This window comes from Heteronotia binoei, chromosome 15 (genome assembly GCF_032191835.1).
Source record: "Heteronotia binoei isolate CCM8104 ecotype False Entrance Well chromosome 15, APGP_CSIRO_Hbin_v1, whole genome shotgun sequence".
In the NCBI taxonomy this organism is placed as follows: Eukaryota; Metazoa; Chordata; class Lepidosauria; order Squamata; family Gekkonidae; genus Heteronotia; species Heteronotia binoei.
In genome coordinates, this window is record NC_083237.1 from 7,154 (window position 1) to 24,478 (window position 17,325).

The following is a 17,325-nucleotide window of genomic DNA, read 5'->3' on the forward strand; positions in this document are numbered from 1 at the left end:
AATAGAGAATAGTTAAGAGTAAAAAGTAATAACTTCGAGAAATTCATAAGTTAGGTGGGTATTGACTCTACAGAGAACTATGTGAATCATAAGTAAATAAATAACTGGATGTAACTTTTGATTTCGAACTTAGTTGTATTTGTGCATTACGTATTCCAACATTTTTATTTTAAACTCACAGAGAGCTATTTTTCCGTTCCTTTTAAGGCTTTTTTCTTGTTGTTTTTACCTTTTTACAATAACAATTATGGATTTAACACTTATCACGTGGAACTGCAGAGGGCTGCGCCAGGCGCCCAGGAGAGAGGATATCTACTACCATTGTAGTAAAGTAAGGGCAGATATCATCATACTTCAAGAAACAAATATCCGATCCCCTCGAGAAAGGAGCGCAGCTCAGAGAGCTTGGACCTGGGGACCTTCTTGTTGGAGTCTGAAGACAGAGGACGGAGTGGGGGGGGTGGCCGTTTTATTTGCGCAAAGACGAGACCTGCACGTAATCCGGACGATAGAAGCTCTCCCGGGTCATTTGTTAATTGTAGATTTTAATTTGCAAGTATCTTCAGGAAACCCAGAGACTAAATTTAGACTTTGCGCTTTATATGCTCCTGTTTTTGGCGCGCATAGACGCACCATGTGGCAGACTTTAGAGGATTATGTCAATTCAGGAAGGACTCTTCTTGTAGCGGGAGACTTCAACGTCAGATCGGAGCAAGGAGACAGAATTAGTTTCCGAACTCCTGCTACAACCACGTCAAAACCGCTTACAGTTGAAGAGAGAAAACTTAGGAGCCTATTGAAGGATAGGCTTAACTTGGTTGATACGGGACTTGAAATTGAGGGAGAACTAGATTACCTTCCCACCCATCACAGGGGGACTTTTCAGAAACGGTTTCAGGTGGAACTGGGATGTAAAATGACTTACTTCCATCCATTGGTGGCAAGCCGTTTGGACCGTATTTGGGCGCCACCGGGGCTTTCCCCCACCATATGCCGAATCCTAGTTACTCCTTGGTCAGACCATGCCATGTTGTCTCTGTCTTTCTCCCTCACGGGCCAATCCGAAAACAGTAAGCTGAGGTCACGGTGGCGTTTGAGGGAAATGGACCTTCGGACTTTCCGCATGGAGCCAGAAATTATTTTGACTATTGAATATTTCAAACGACTCCGACCAGGAATAGACATTCTGGAGTGGTGGGAAAGGTTGAAAGTCACTATCAAACATGCTTCGACCAGAGCCAAACGCGTCCACGCCAGCTACGAGCTAAACCGGTACCATCGAGCCATACAACACGTCCTCGCGGCAAGATGGAAGATGGATAAAGGTTGGCAGGTGGACAACGATAAATTACGGCACAATCAGGAAATCATTAAAAGTTACCAGCTTACCCAGCGACGGCGGCGAAACCTATGCCGGGTGGCCAGAGCTTCGGGACCGTTGATTCAAAAGGGTGAATGGCAGAAAGACCGATTGCCTCATTCATGCCAACCCCTGTCGGCATTACGGGAAACGGTAACCGAAGAACCGAAACGGGATGCGATCGGAATGGCGGAGGTCATTTCTCGGTTCTATCGTAAACTTTATGCTACACCAGAAGATCTCTCGGATGAGACTCGTATCGGCGCGTATCTTGAAGCGACCCTGGGTAAGGGCCAAGTAGTACAGCAGGAAGAGCTCGATAGCCTTTCCCAGCCTTTTACGCAAGAGGAAGTCATTGAAGCGTTAAGAGATGGGAAACGTAGCTCTGCATCGGGACCCGATGGCCTTCCCTACGGGCTCTACAGGAACCTAAAAGAGTACTTCGTTCCTATCCTGACGGAAGTTTTTAACACCATGTTGCAATGCACGAAGGTAGGACGCAGCTTTTTAGAAGGAACTATGACCCTGTTATATAAGAACGGAGATTCTACCTTAATTACCAATTGGAGACCAATCACGGTGAACAACGTGGATTACAGGATTTTGACACGAGCCATTAACAACAGGCTAAAACGAGTGGCGGATAGATGGGTGCAGGTCGGCCAGACGAGTTCGGTACCCGGAAGAAGAATGGCGCATACCACCTGTCTGTTCCGGCAGATATTCGAACAGCTGCATCGGCAGAAAAAACATCTATGCCTATTGCAACTGGACCAAAGTAAGGCCTTCGATCGGGTGGTCCATAGCTATCTGTGGTCGATATTACGTCACCATGGGGTACCTGAGCTTCTGACTGATCTCCTTCAGCCTTTGTATACAGGCGCTCGAGTGATGCCAAGTATCAAAGGTTGCCTAACCCCTCCCTTCCCGGTCTTCACTGGCGTTCGGCGGGGATGCCCTTTGAGCCCTTTGCTCTACGTGCTTACATTAGATCCTTTACTCAGGGCCATTCAGAGGGACGAAAACATCGAGGGGATGTCACCTCCTGAGTGCCCGGCGTATCGGATCACGAGTCTGGCGCACGCAGACGATTGTTATGTTTTGCTCCGAGGAAGGCAGGACTTGTCTCGTGTGAGAACCCACCTGCATAACTACGAAGCGGTGTCCGGCGCCAAAATTAACCACCTCAAAAGTAAGATCTATAACCTGGATGGAGCGACTGGCAACATGAACGCTACCCCAATGGTGTTAGAGGAAGAGTCACAGGAAGGAAAGAACGTTCTGGGACGGACGCAACTACGGACGGAAACGACGACGGACGTCGAGTCGGTAAAGATCCTGGGTGTCCTGTTTACTTTGAAGCCCAATGGTTGGGAAGAGAATTGGATGCTATGGCAGCGGCGGGTTTTTGAACAGTTAGAGAAATGGAGGCACTGGAAGCTGACTACCGGTCAGAAGATACAATATTTTACAACCTATTGTATCCCGGCGGGAAATTATCTGGCTGCGATTTACCCCCCTCCGGCACCTATTATGAAAGTAGTTACCAGGGCAGTTTTTAAATGGATCTTTGGGACCGTTAATTTCCCCCTTGCCAGGGTAGTAGTTTTTAAAAAACATAAGGAGGGTGGCTTGGGACTTTTAGAGATTGGTTTGTGGTTTCTTTCTATTTTTCTTCTTTTTAATTGTGGCACTTGGAAATCTAATTCATCCACAACCGTGACTCAGGAGGCCTACGCCAGGATGTTTTTCTTTAGTAGTTGGAAGACTACAAGGTGGGCACAGGACTGGTGGAAAGAGGATTCTTTTCCCTACCGTCTCACGGCATCTGCAAAAAGAGGGCTGTCGGATTTTATGGTGGAGGTGGCTAAAGGGGTCCAAGAACATCGGATTAAGGCTTCGGAAGTGGGAGAGGCGGACCCGGGGGCAAAAGGATCCACTGGAAAGTTATACTGGAAAGTCCTGCGTCGTAGTAAACTGACTCCTTACGATGAGGGGAGGTACCTCAAGATCACTTTGTCGCTCTACCTCAGAGAACAGACGGCGCCCATTCCAACTTTCGCTGACAACACTGTGCCATACGCGCTTAGGGATCTGCGCTGGAGGGCTTACCACCAGATTCTACACGTAGGAGCCACTAGATTCGGAATGAACGAGGATCAACGCCGGTGTCCCAGAGTGATCTGCCAGAGTCTCAATCAGAGTGCCTGTGAAACCATCCCCCACGCCGTGAAGGAATGCATAGCGGTCAAGAAAGAATGGGCGGGGGTAGCAAGAGAGTTAAGATGGCCCTTTTTGATTTTCCAGACGTGGGAGACCATAGTTTCTGGGTTGGAACCGGAGGGTGGATACGGGAGCCCGGGGGAGCAATGGGGACCGCACGGAAGGGAACGGGGACCCGTGGAACGGAACATGACGAAAACCCCTTGGTCGATAGTTTGCCTCTTAAATCTGATTTTTATCAGTAGCGTGATGAGGAACAGGAGACAGGAGGCATGCTCGAAGCAAGGGGTGACCCTAAAAGACACTGTTCGGTATGTCATTACCTACCTAGGCAATGTGAGACGGTGGGAGGAGAGGATACTGAAGCCTAGTGTCTGGTTGAACAGGTGGAGGTGGTACAGGGAGGTCAACCCTCCCGTTCCTTAAGATGTGGTTTCCCCTTTCCTTTTCTATTTTTTATTTTCCTTTGTGTCAGATTGTTTGTAGAAGTATAGGTTCTTAAAACAAAATGAGTATTATGTATCTAAGATATATAAGGTATATAAGGGTTGTAAAAGTGGTAATAATGCTCGAAAGTGTGTTTTATTGTTTTGTAAATCAGTTTTGTAAATTTGTTTTGTAAATTTGGTTCGTAAATTTATCTATTTTGTTTTGTAAATTTGCATTAATATGTATAATATACATGATTCAATGTATATGATTTAAATACATATAATATCAATGAATATAATATGAATATAATGTAAATATGTTTACTTCCAATGTATATAATTTGAAATGCACACAATAGCAATGTATCAATGTATCAAACTTTAATAGCAATGTATCAAATTTTAATTTCAATTTCAATTTTATTTTGTAATACAAAATTTTGATACTTATATAGTTCAATAGTTAAGTATGTAGAATGGTTAATTTTAATAAAAAATTTATTTTCCTAAAAAAAAATTTATTTTCCTAACCCTAACCCTAACCCTAACCCTAACCCTAACCCTAACCCCTAACCCTAACCCTAACCCTAACCCTAACCCTAACCCTAACCCCTAACCCTAACCCTAACCCTAACCCTAACCCTAACCCTAACCCTAACCCCTAACCCCTAACCCTAACCCTAACCCTAAACCCTAAACCCTAAACCCTAACCCTAACCCTAACCCTAACCCCTAACCCTAACCCTAACCCTAACCCTAACCCCTAACCCCTAACCCTAACCCTAACCCTAACCCTACCCCTAACCCTAACCCTAACCCTAACCCTAACCCCTAACCCTAACCCCTAACCCCTAACCCTAACCCTAACCGCTAACCCTAACCCTAACCCTAACCCCTAACCCTAACCCCTAACCCTAACCCCTAACCCTAACCCTAACCCCTAACCCTAACCCCTAACCCTAACCCCTAACCCTAACCCTAACCCCTAACCCTAACCCTAACCCTAACCCCTAACCCTAACCCTAACCCCTAACCCTAACCCTAACCCGAACCCTAACCCTAACCCTAACCCCTAACCCTAACCCTAACCCTAATCCTAACCCTTAACCCTAACCCTAACCCTAGCCCTAGCCCTAGCCCTAGCCCTAACCCTAATCCTAACCCCTAACCCTAACTCGTGTCCTAACCCTAACCCTACCCCTACCCTAACCCTAACCCTAACTCGTGTCCTAACCCTAACCCTAACCCCTACCCTACCCCTACCCTAACCCCTAACCCTAACCCCTAACACTAACCCTAACCTAACCCTAACCCTTAACCCAAACACTAACCCTAACCCTCACCCTTAACGCTAACCTTAACCCTAACCCTAACCCCAACCCCAACCCCTAACCCTAACCCGTGTCCTAACCCTAACTCGTACCCTAACCCTAACCCCAACCCTAACCCTAACCCCTAACCCTAACCCTAAACCTAACCCCTACCCCTAACCCCAAACCCCTAACCCTAACCCCCTAACCCTACCCCTACCCTAACACTAACCCCCTAACCCTAACCCCTAACCCTAACCCCAAACCCTAACCCCTAACCCTAATCCTTACCCTAACCTAACCCTAAACCTAACCTAACCCTAACCCGAACCCTAACCCTAACCCTAACCTAACCTAACCCTAACTCTAACTCTAACCCTAACGCTAACCCTAACCCTAACCCTAACCCTAACTGCAAAGGGAAGAAAGAATGCGGCCTACCTCATTGTCTTCTATGGAGAATTTGTCTGCCTCTCAGAATCCTGCTCCATCTGATCTGGTGGTGAGTTTGCAAGACCAAGGGACTTTTTTCCAACTTGGGGGCGCTTCAGAGAGTTTTCTGTGGCCACCATTACCTGCATCGCCCCAAATGGCTATCTCAGAGACCCTGATGCAAGATGAAGAAAAACTACCAGGAAAAGAACAGGATTTGTGACCATTGCTTTCTACAGAATCAAACCCCACCTTACAATATCCAGCTGCATCCAGTTCAAGTGTCCACAGAAATGATCAGGAGACTTCTGTCCACTGTGAGAGAACCACGGGAAGTCTTTTGATGCCATTATTACCAGAGCCGGTGATTTTTGGTTCTGGTCAACAAACACCACAAGGCTCCCGGCCTACTCATAAGAACATAAGAGAAGCCATGTTGGATCAGGCCAATGGTCCATCAAGTCCAACACTTCGTGTCACACAGTGGCAAAAAATTTTATGTACACACATACACTGTGGCTAATAGCCACTGATGGACCTGTGCTCCATATTTTTATCTAAACCCTTCTTGAAGGTGGCTATACTTGTGGCCGCCACCACCTCCTGTGGCAGTGAATTCCACATGTTAATCACCCTTTGGGTGAAGAAGTACTTCCTTTTATCCGTTTTAACCTGTCTGCTCAGCAATTTCATCGAATGCCACGAGTTCTTGTATTGTGAGAAAGGGAGAAAAGTACTTCTTTCTCTACTTTCTCCATCCCATGCATTATCTTGTAAACCTCTATCATGTCACCCCAAGTCGACGTTTCTCCAAGCTAAAGAGTCCCAAGCGTTTCAACCTTTCTTCATAGGGAAAGTGCTCCAGCCCTTTAATCATTCTAGTTGCCCTTCTCTGGACTTTCTCCAATGCTATAATATCCTTTTTGAGGTGCGGCGACCAGAACTGCACACAGTACTCCAAATGAGACCGCACCATCGATTTATACAGGGACATTATGATACTGGCTGATTTGTTTTCAATTCTCTTCCTAATAATTCCCAGCATGGTGTTGGCCTTTTTTATTGCAAATGCACACTGTCTTGACATTTTCAGTGAGTTATCTACCACGACCCCAAGATCTCTCTCTTGGTCAGTCTCTGCCAGTTCACACCCCATCAACTTGTATTTGTAGCTGGGATTCTTGGCCCCAATGTGCATTACTTTGCACTTGGCCACATTGAACCGCATCTGCCACGTTGACGCCCACTCACCCAGCCTCAACAGATCCCTTTGGAGTTCCTCACAATCCTCTCTGGTTCTCACCACCCTGAACAATTTAGTGTCATCCGCAAACTTGGCCACTTCACTGCTCACTCCCAACTCTAAATCATTTATGAACAAGTTAAAGAGCATGGGACCCAGTACCGAGCCCTGCGGCACCCCACTGCTTACCGTCCTCCACTGTGAAGACTGCCCATTTATACTCACTCTCTGCTTCCTATTACTCAGCCAGTTTTTGATCCACAAGAGGACCTGTCCTTTTACTCCATGACTCTCAAGCTTTCTAAGGAGCCTTTGATGAGGAACTTTATCCAAAGCTTTCTGGAAGTCAAGGTAAACAACATCTATCGGGTCTCCTTTGTCCACATGTTTGTTCACCCCCTCAAAGAAATGTAACAGGTTAGTGAGGCAAGATCTTCCCTTGCAGAACCCATGCTGAGTCTTCCTCAATAACCCGTGTTCATCAATGTGCCTACTCATTCTGTCCTTGATAATGGTTTCTACCAACTTTCCCGGTATTGAAGTCAGACTGACTGGCCTGTAATTTCCCGGGTCTCCTCTGGAACCCTTTTTAAAGATGGGGGTGACATTTGCTACCTTCCAGTCCTCAGGAACGGAGGCAGATTTCAATGAAAGATTACAGATTTTTGTTAGAAGATCCATAAGTTCAACTTTGAGTTCTTTCAGAACTCTCGGATGTATGCCATCCGGACCCGGTGACTTATTAGTTTTTAATTTGTCTATCAGTTGTAGGACCTCCTCTTTTGTCACCTCAATCTGACTCAGGTCTTTCAACACCCCTTCCAAAATTAGTGGTTCTGGGGTGGGCAAAAAGTTCTCATCTTCCACAGTGAAGATGGAGGCAAAAAATTCATTTAGCTTCTCAGGTATTTCCCTATCCTCCTTCAGTAATCCTTTTACCCCAAGGTCATCCAAGGGCCCCCCTGCCTCCCTGGCTGGTTTCCTACTTCTAATATATTTGAAGAAAGTTTGATTGTTGGTCTTTATGTTTTTTGCAATATGCTCCTCATAGTCCCTTTTTGCCTGCCTGATCACAGTTTTGCATTTGATTTGCCACAGCCTGTGTTCCCTTTTACTAATCTCACTTGGACTGGTTTTCCACCGCTTAAAGGAGTCCTTCTTACCTTTTACAGCTTCCATTACTTTGTTTGTTAACCACGCAGGCCTTTTCTTATGCCTGTTTGTGCCTTTCCTAACTCGTGGTATGTATTTTATCTGAGCTTCTAGGATTGTAGTTTTAAATATCATCCAAGCTTCCCCAAGGGTTTTGACCGTATGTACCTTTTCTTTTCAGTTTCCTCCTCACATGCCTCCTCATTTCAGTGTATTTACCCCTTTTAAAGTTAAATGTGGTTGTGGCGGTCTTTTTGGACAACTCCCTATTTATACAAACTTGAAATCAATAACATTATGGTCACTGCTCCCAAGGGGCGCAATCACTTTTACATCTCTCACCAAGTCTTGGGCATTACTTAGGACCAAATCCAGGATCGCCCCACCCCTGGTAGGTTCTGAGACCATCTGCTCCATAGCACAGTCATTGAGAGCATCAAGAAACTCAATCTCTTTCTCTCGACCAGAACACATATTGACCCAATCAATCTGCGGGTAGTTAAAATCACCTATTACGACACAGTTTTTACATTTAGCTGCTATCTTTAAGCCTTCCATCATATTATAATCGTCCTCTCTCTTTTGATTTGGTGGGCGATAACAAACTCCCATAGTTAAATTTCCTTTTGGGCCCTCTATTTCAACCCAAAGCATTTCTAAAAGTGAATCTAATTCTCTGATCTCAGTCTTACTGGACCGTATATCCTCTCTGACATACAAAGCCACCCCACCACCAACCCTTCCCTCCCTATCCTTCCGATATAGCTTATATCCAGGAATCACCGTGTCCCACTGATTCTCCTCATTCCACCAAGTTTCTGAAATTCCCACAATGTCTACGTTTTCTCCCAACACTAAACATTCCAATTCACCAATTTTACTTCGAACACTTCTAGCATTTGCATACAAACATCTATAATTTCCCAGGCGAGCTAGGCCCGCCACCTTCCTCCTGCCGCCTCGAGTCTCTGGCAGACAGTCCATATTGTTTGTCACCTTCACAGTGGACAACTCTGGTCCGTTACCCGGTAGAAAAATAGCAGCTAACCCTTCATCTCTTTGAGACGAGTCCTCCCGAACCAGAGACATTTCATCTCCTGTCGGCTTTCCCCCAAGATTTAGTTTAAAAACTGCTCTGCCACCTTTTTGATTTTAAGCGCCAGCAGCCTGGTTCCATCCGGGGACAAGTGGCGACCGTCTCTTTTGTACAGCTCCCGCTTGTTCCAGAAAGCATCCCAGTGCCTAACAAACTTAAACCCTTCCTCCTTACACCATCGTCTCATCCACACATTGAGATTTCTAATTTGTGCCTGTCTCTCCTGCCCTGCACGTGGAACAGGTAGCACTTCTGAGAAGGCTACCTTGGAGGTCCTGGCCTTAAGTCTCCCGCCTAGCAGCCTAAATTTTTCCTCCAGGACCTCACGACTGCATTTCCCCACATCGTTGGTGCCAACATGCACCACGACCACAGGCTGTCAGAACTTGTAATTATTAAACTCTATGATTGTAATGCCTGCTTAGCTTAGCTGAATCTATATTGCAACTGTTAGGAAATAACTAGCCCTGTATCTAATAGTGTGTACAAATGCTTCGCATTCCAAGCCAACTGGAGGGTGACGGGGAGTCCTTGGGAAACATCTGCCAGTAACCTTTGAAGCTGCCTCCCCCTCTCCTCTCTCATCGATAAGAAGCCTTGGAAACCAAGCAGGGCCTCTTGAGGGGTGGGAACCAGTTTGTTATTGTAATAGCTTAGCTTAAAGTATGTGACTGCTGCTGAGCTCGTTATCAGAATCAACTCGTCTTCTACCTGTACTGTTCTCAATAAACGCTTAGACTTTAACCAGAGTCATGGGCCTCGTTTGACGTTCTTCAAGTTCTGACATTTTGATTCTGATCCTATTTTTGAGCTTATCCGAACTGGGAATCTTGGCTAGATGGCTAAAAGGGCACCAGATAACGGAGAGCCCACCAACAAACCCACGCCACCAGTAGTGCCGGTCGCCCCGGCCGGAGGCGATGTGGCCTACGCGGCTTGCTTCTGTGGGGTACCCCGCTCCCCAGTGCGTGAAAAACGTGGCGCCGGGGCGCCGTCGCCACATCCTTGGCGATTGACGAGGATGTTACCACCATAGAGGAGTCCTGGGATCAAGAGCCGGCGGGAAACGACAGCGACCTGCTTTAATCGGTGCCGCAAAGCAGGTCCAGAAAACGCCGGCACTACTGACGGTGAGAGTTACCGGGGGGTTATTGTTCATGGCGGTCACCCTCCTGAACCCCAACCTCAAGCGGTTTATGCACGCCCGTGCCCTAATCGATTCCGGGTGCACCCGAGACATTATTACCCCGCGCCTAGTGGAAGCGCTGGGGCTAGCCACGTCCCCCCTCCCCCATCCCATCCAGTTCGAACAGATGGATGGGTCGCCCATGAGAGGGGAACCTTGCACCCTAGAAACCCAAGCTACCCCTGTGGGGACGGAGGAGCACTGGGGAATAGAGACTTTCGTCATAGCCCCGTCCTCCTCTTTTGATGTAGTGGTGGGAGCAGGGTGGCTGGCTAGACACCAACCGGACATTCGGTGGGCCGAACAAATCGTACGATTCCCGAACTGGCGGTGTGAGCACCACCATTGGAACACCGAGTGGGGTCCGAAGGCCCCTCCTCAGAACGAGAGACTCTGCCTCACCCTTGAGGAAATAGGGTCGATCCCCAAAGAATACAGGGACTTAAGGAAAGCCTTCAGTGAGCGAGAGGCTGACGAGCTCCCTCCCCACCGCCCTACGGACTGTGCTATCGAACTAATCCCAGGGCAGACATTACCGAAGGCGAAACTGTATTCAATGGGGTGGGCAGAGAAAGCTGAACTGAGAAAATTCATTGACAAAAATTTGAAGCGGGGTTTCATTCGGCCGGCCACGGCCCCCCATGCAGCCCCTGTGCTATTCCGCAAGAAAAAGGACGGGGGGCTTAGACTTTGCACAGATTTTCGCGGGATAAACGGGATTTCCATGTCCAATGCTTATCCGATCCCGCTGATAAGAGACCTATTGAACACCGTGGCCAAGGGAAAAATCTTCACCAAGCTCGATCTCAGAGACGCGTACTTCCGCGTGCGGATTAAAGAAGGAGACGAGTGGAAAACGGCGTTCAATACACCCATGGGACAATTTGAATATTTGGTGATGCCCTTCGGGCTTCAAGGGACGCCAGGGGTTTTCATGAACTTTATAAATGAAGTGCTGAGGGAATTCTTGTATAAGGGGGTGGTGGTGTACCTGGATGACATCATTATTTATTCGAAAGATCTTGAATCGCATGTGCCCCTGGTGAGAAAAGTGTTGTCTACCTTGTGCAAGAACAAACTGTATGCTAAACTGTCTAAATGTGAGTTCCACAAGACGGAACTAGACTACCTAGGATTCCGAGTGTCAGGGGAGGGACTAGCAATGGACCCCGCCAAAATTCAAGCGGTTCTAGATTGGGAACCACCCCAAACCCGACGGCAGCTACAATCATTTCTCGGGTTCGCAAATTTTTACCGCGGGTTCATTAAGGGGTTCGCCCGGGTAATGCTCCCTCTCACGGAACTCCTCAAAACTAAGGGAAAAGGGGACGAGGCGAAAAAACCCGGCGCGCGCCTAACGTGGGCGCCGGAATGCCACAGAGCTTTTAAAGAGCTCAAACAACTCTTCACCTCTGAACCAATATTGGCTCACCCCAATGAATTAAAACCCTTCGTGGTACAATGCGACGCCTCCGATGTTGCCGTAGGAGCCATATTGATGCAGAGGAACGAGGAGGGGGAACTCCGTCCCTGCGCCTACATCTCTCACAAATTTTCGAACGAACAAAGGAACTGGTCGGTCTGGGACAAGGAGGCTTTTGCAGTAATGTTTGCTCTGAAAACATGGAGATCCTGGTTGGAGGGAGCCCGAGTCCCTTTCGAAATTTGGACCGATCACAAGAACCTAGAGGCCCTCACCGGCCGTCGCAAACTGACTGCAAAACAGATCCGGTGGGCGGGATTCTTTGCTAAATTCGACTTCGTGCTAAAACATATCCCCGGCACCAAGAACTTTTTGGCCGACGCGCTCTCGCACATGCCCCAGCACGACAGTCAAAGGGAGGAGGTAATAGATTCCCTGATCTCCCCAAACCAAGTAGCGGGGGGAGTCACCACTCGATCAGGGAAAACTACCGGAGCCCCGGAACTGAAGAGGAAAGACCGGTTTGAGGCCGAAACGGAAGCTGAGGGAGGGGATCGGCCCGAACGGGTAGAGAAGGGAGAAGGGGGGCTTTGGTACTACAAGGGGAAGATCTACGTGCCCAGAACCCTGCGAAAGGAAGTACTGGAAAACTGCCACTCAGGCAGGCTAGCAGGGCACTTTGGTTACGTGAAAACCCTGAACCTAGTCACGAGACAGTTCTGGTGGCCCAAATTGAAAAGAGATGTGTCAGAATTCGTGAGTTCATGTCCCACATGCATCATGGCGAAACGAAGGGGGGGGAAACCGCCTGGCCACCTTATTCCCCTACCGACAGCCACGCGACCATGGGCGGTGGTCTCGATGGATTTCATAGTCGAGCTACCCCCCTCTCAAGGGAAAACGGTGATACTGGTGGTGGTAGATACTTTTTCCAAGCAAGCTCATTTCATCCCATGCAAGCAGCTCCCCACTGCTAAAAAATTGGCACACCTTTTCTTTAATCACGTGGTCCGCCTCCACTCATTCCCAGATAAGGTAATTAGCGACCGCGGGCCGCAGTTCGTTGCCAACTTCTGGCGGGAGTTTTGCAAACTCACAGGCATAGAGCAGGGGCTAAGCTCTGCCTACCACCCCCAGACAGACGGACAGACGGAGAGGGTGAACGGCCTGCTGGAACAGTACCTTAGGTGCTACATCAACTACCAGCAGACCAATTGGGTGGAGCTATTGCCATTTGCCGAATACGGGTACAACAACAGCTTACACAGTTCCACCAAAACTTCCCCCTTCCAGGTTGTCAATGGCTACGAAGGAAAGCCCGTCCCTCTCCTTTCCCCGAACGAAAATGCCACTGAGCCCACCTCTTGTCAACAATGGTGGGAGGGGATCCAGAAGGGCTGGAAGGTGATACAGGAGAACCTGGAGAGAGCTAAAGAAGATTATAAAAAGCATTTCGACCGTAAGCACTCTCCCGAGTGGGAGTTCAAGGAAGGGGACTCAGTATTTCTCTCCACCAAAAACCTTCCCCTTTCCCAGAAGTGTCGGAAACTAACTTCCAAATACCTTGGTCCCTTCAAAATAAAACGCGTGATCAATAAGGTCACCGTGGAACTAGAGTTGCCTAAAATGTTTAGTAAGATCCACCCGGTGTTTCATTGCAGCCTCCTTCGTAAAGACCCGGGGGCCACGCCCTGGCACCCGCGCCCCCCCGAACCGCCCCCTACTCGCGTGAGGGGCCAGAGCCACCATGAGGTGCAGGAAATCCTAGACTCCAGGGTCCAACGTGGAGTGTTGCACTATCTGATACGGTGGAAGCACTTCCCCCCGAGCTGCGATGAGTGGGTCAAAGCCTGTGACGTGTCTGCCCCACAACTGCTTAAGAGATTCCACCAACTGTACCCGCACAAGCCCCGGGCGGGGGCCTAGGGGGGGCAGTATGTCAGAACTTGTAATTATTAAACTCTATGATTGTAATGCCTGCTTAGCTTAGCTGAATCTATATTGCAACTGTTAGGAAATAACTAGCCCTGTATCTAATAGTGTGTACAAATGCTTCGCATTCCAAGCCAACTGGAGGGTGACGGGGAGTCCTTGGGAAACATCTGCCAGTAACCTTTGAAGCTGCCTCCCCCTCTCCTCTCTCATCGATAAGAAGCCTTGGAAACCAAGCAGGGCCTCTTGAGGGGTGGGAACCAGTTTGTTATTGTAATAGCTTAGCTTAAAGTATGTGACTGCTGCTGAGCTCGTTATCAGAATCAACTCGTCTTCTACCTGTACTGTTCTCAATAAACGCTTAGACTTTAGCCAGAGTCATGGGCCTCGTTTGACGTTCTTCAAGTTCTGACACAGGCTCCACCACAGTCTATCAGTCTATCTACTACACGCGTAATGTCCGCTACCTTTGCACCAGGCAGGCAAGTCACCATATGGTCAGTACGCGGTTTCGCCACCCAGCTGTCTATTTGCCTAAGGATCGAATCACCAACTACCAACCCCCCCCCTCTCCCCCTGCTCAGGGATGGTTCCTTGGCGCGAAAGGATACCCGCTCACCAACCGAAGAAGAGGTCCCTTCTAAGGGCGCATTCCCCTTGTCCTCAGCCCGGTGCCCTGTTCCCTCTCGACCCTCAGCTCTCTGGCAGCAACGGGGCTGCTATGTTCAGAGCGGGGCTCATCTAATACGCCCCCGAGAGTCTTCCCCAAGTGCCTAACTGACCGTCTCTGCTTCTCCAGGGCAGTCACCTCGGCCTCAAGGGTACGAACTCGTTCCCTGAGGACCAGGAGCTCCTTGCATCGAGCACACACCCAAGACTTCTGTCCTTTGGGCAGATAGTCATACATGTGACACTAAGTGCAAAACACTGGAAAGCCCCCAACCCCCTGCTGGCATTCTATCTTCATTATATATATAAGCTGCGCCTTTGGCAAGGCGCAGCTTAAAATGCAAAGAGGTAGAGCAGAGGCACTCCTCAACAATCAGTAGCAATCACTCTCAATCTCTTTCACCCTTAGGCCAGTCAACCAAACAAAGAGCAGTCAACCAAACAAAGAGCAGTTCCCCAGCTATCACACCTTAGAATTTTAGGCAGCCCCACAAACCTTAGAATGAAGTCCTTCAAAACTCAGAAATTCTCAGCAATTTCTCCAGCTGTCTCAGCTATCAGAGCTGCTCTGCTCCTCTCAGACCTCTGTAAGATGTGCTCAGCCTTTGGCAAGGTGCAGCTTAGAGGACTCCATTGTCCTCTATGGAGAAAAGCTCCACTTGTCAACAACCGCTTTCATCCCATCCAGGCTTGGATGGATGGGACCAGGGGACATTTATCAAAGGTGAGGAGGCCCCGGATGGCCTCATACCATCACGAGAAGGTACTGCACCCCAGGTTGATTCACAACGGACACCGCAGGTAGGACACATTACTGCCTTTAGCAAAGCCTCCGTTGGGGCCTGTAATGATTCCCCAGGACCACCGGGAGGCAGTCTAGACTTAAAGGACTTGACTAATTGTACTAATTTTTCAGTGCAGCCCCGAAGAGAGTCTGGGGGAGACATATTAGAACAACATACCTTTGTAAAGCCTATTGCACGTGCTACTGGCACACCTAGTGAAGAGAGAGAAATGCAAGGAGGCTTACCTCAAGGCCACAAGGGCCGTTGTGCTTCCTCAAGGCAAGCCCCCACTAGGGCCTCAAAGCAGCTTTGGAAGGGGGCAGACCAGAGCCCTTGCAGGGCAAATAGTTCAGAAGGGAATTGGAAATCTTATGATTCCTTTCTGGAAGAAGACATGGGGTTATCTAAATCCCCTAGAGAAATTAGGGAAAAGGAGAAGAGTACCTTTCCTACGTCAAAGGCCCAGAAAACTTTAGTGACTTCAGTTGTTAGCGTGCCTTTGGAATTCAGAGATCAAGTCCAGAAATATGCAGAAGAAATACATAAAGGGAACTGCAGGGCACTGGATATTCACACTGCTATTCAGGAGATAGATGTTAAGTTAACGGGTTGCAATGACCCTATGAAACTCCCTAAATTGGCAAAGCAGAGGGACATTCTGTTAAAGATCTATCAGAGAGAGGAATGCCTAGTTAATGCCTATGTTAACAAATTACACCAGTTGCAAACAGAGGGAATGGGACAGGAGGTACAGGTGCCCCCTCTAGACCCCTCAACAAAGAGGAGACCCCGTAGCAGAAGTGCAGACTCAACAAGGGTTCTGGAGGATGATACCGCTATGTGCTCGATGACTACTCCATCACGAAAGGCTTTGGCTTGACTTTTTCAGCCCCCCCCCCCCAACAGGGCCAAATCTTTCTGTTGATGTCTCCTGTGGACAACAGGGTGGTGAGCCTCCAGAGGTCTGTTACCTGTTGGGACTTGGAAATGGGAGAGGTTAGCCAGTGTAGAGACTTTGCTCTCCTCATTGCAAGTCTAAGTGCCCTCGCTATGCAGTGCCCGCCACCAGTGTCTTGCCCCTCACTCTAAGTCCACATGACAGGGAGCTCTGAGACAGAGTTCCATGCCACGCACCCTACCTAAGGAATCGTGCGAGGCCAAGGCGGGGGTGGGGAGTGGTGACTGGGTGTTTGGGAGGGGGGCTTGCCAAGCCCAGGGCACAAGGGGATTGGTGAAGCAATTACGTGGCTCCCCAAGAAGTTTGCGAGCTCGTGCAGTGGTGGGGGGAAATGTGTTTTCTGGATCAACCCGTGCCTATGGGATGTGCCAGCATTTTGCTAGGCATAAATTTGCCCCTCTCAGGGGGGCATGTCAGGGTCTAAAGTTCTTAGGGAACTAAGTCAGCGCATGTCCATGACTCCACCCACTCCCACGCCAGCATGGGCTTCTCCGCCACTTATGCTGCTGCTTGGGCACAGTGCTCATGTGCCAACATAAGTCCCCTCCAGTCCTATGTAAATAGATTTAGACTGGCATAACTCTGACTTCCGTGGGCACGCAGCTTAGTTCATTTCCAAAGGACTTTCAGGACCACCACCACCCGCAATTAGGATTATGCTGTTAGATTCTTAAATCCCTTACATATGCCAAAATGTATAACTAGATCTTAAATTTAAAGTGATGCATTTTATGTTGTTAAATCCATCCATCCAGACCTTTAATGGCATAACATACACATTTAGGTGTTGTTAAATTAGTCAAAAAAGTTCTGGTTCGCCAGAAGACTAAATATTGTATATGTGTATGCAGGGGTCATTTTGTAGAGGTGCCAGAGTTCATTAGCACAACTCATTTGCATATGCCACACACTCCTGACATCACCGGAAGGTGTACTAAATTATATCAGCTCAGCATCTACCTTAAAATGCTTCTTGAACTATAATTGTCATAATAAAACTTTACTCCCATCATACTTTTAAAACTACTTTCTCTGCTGTGGCCACAGTGCCATGATGATTTCCATCTGCTTTATATGCTTTGGTTATTTCCCCATTTTTTGTGGGGGGAAATATTAGAGAGTTTG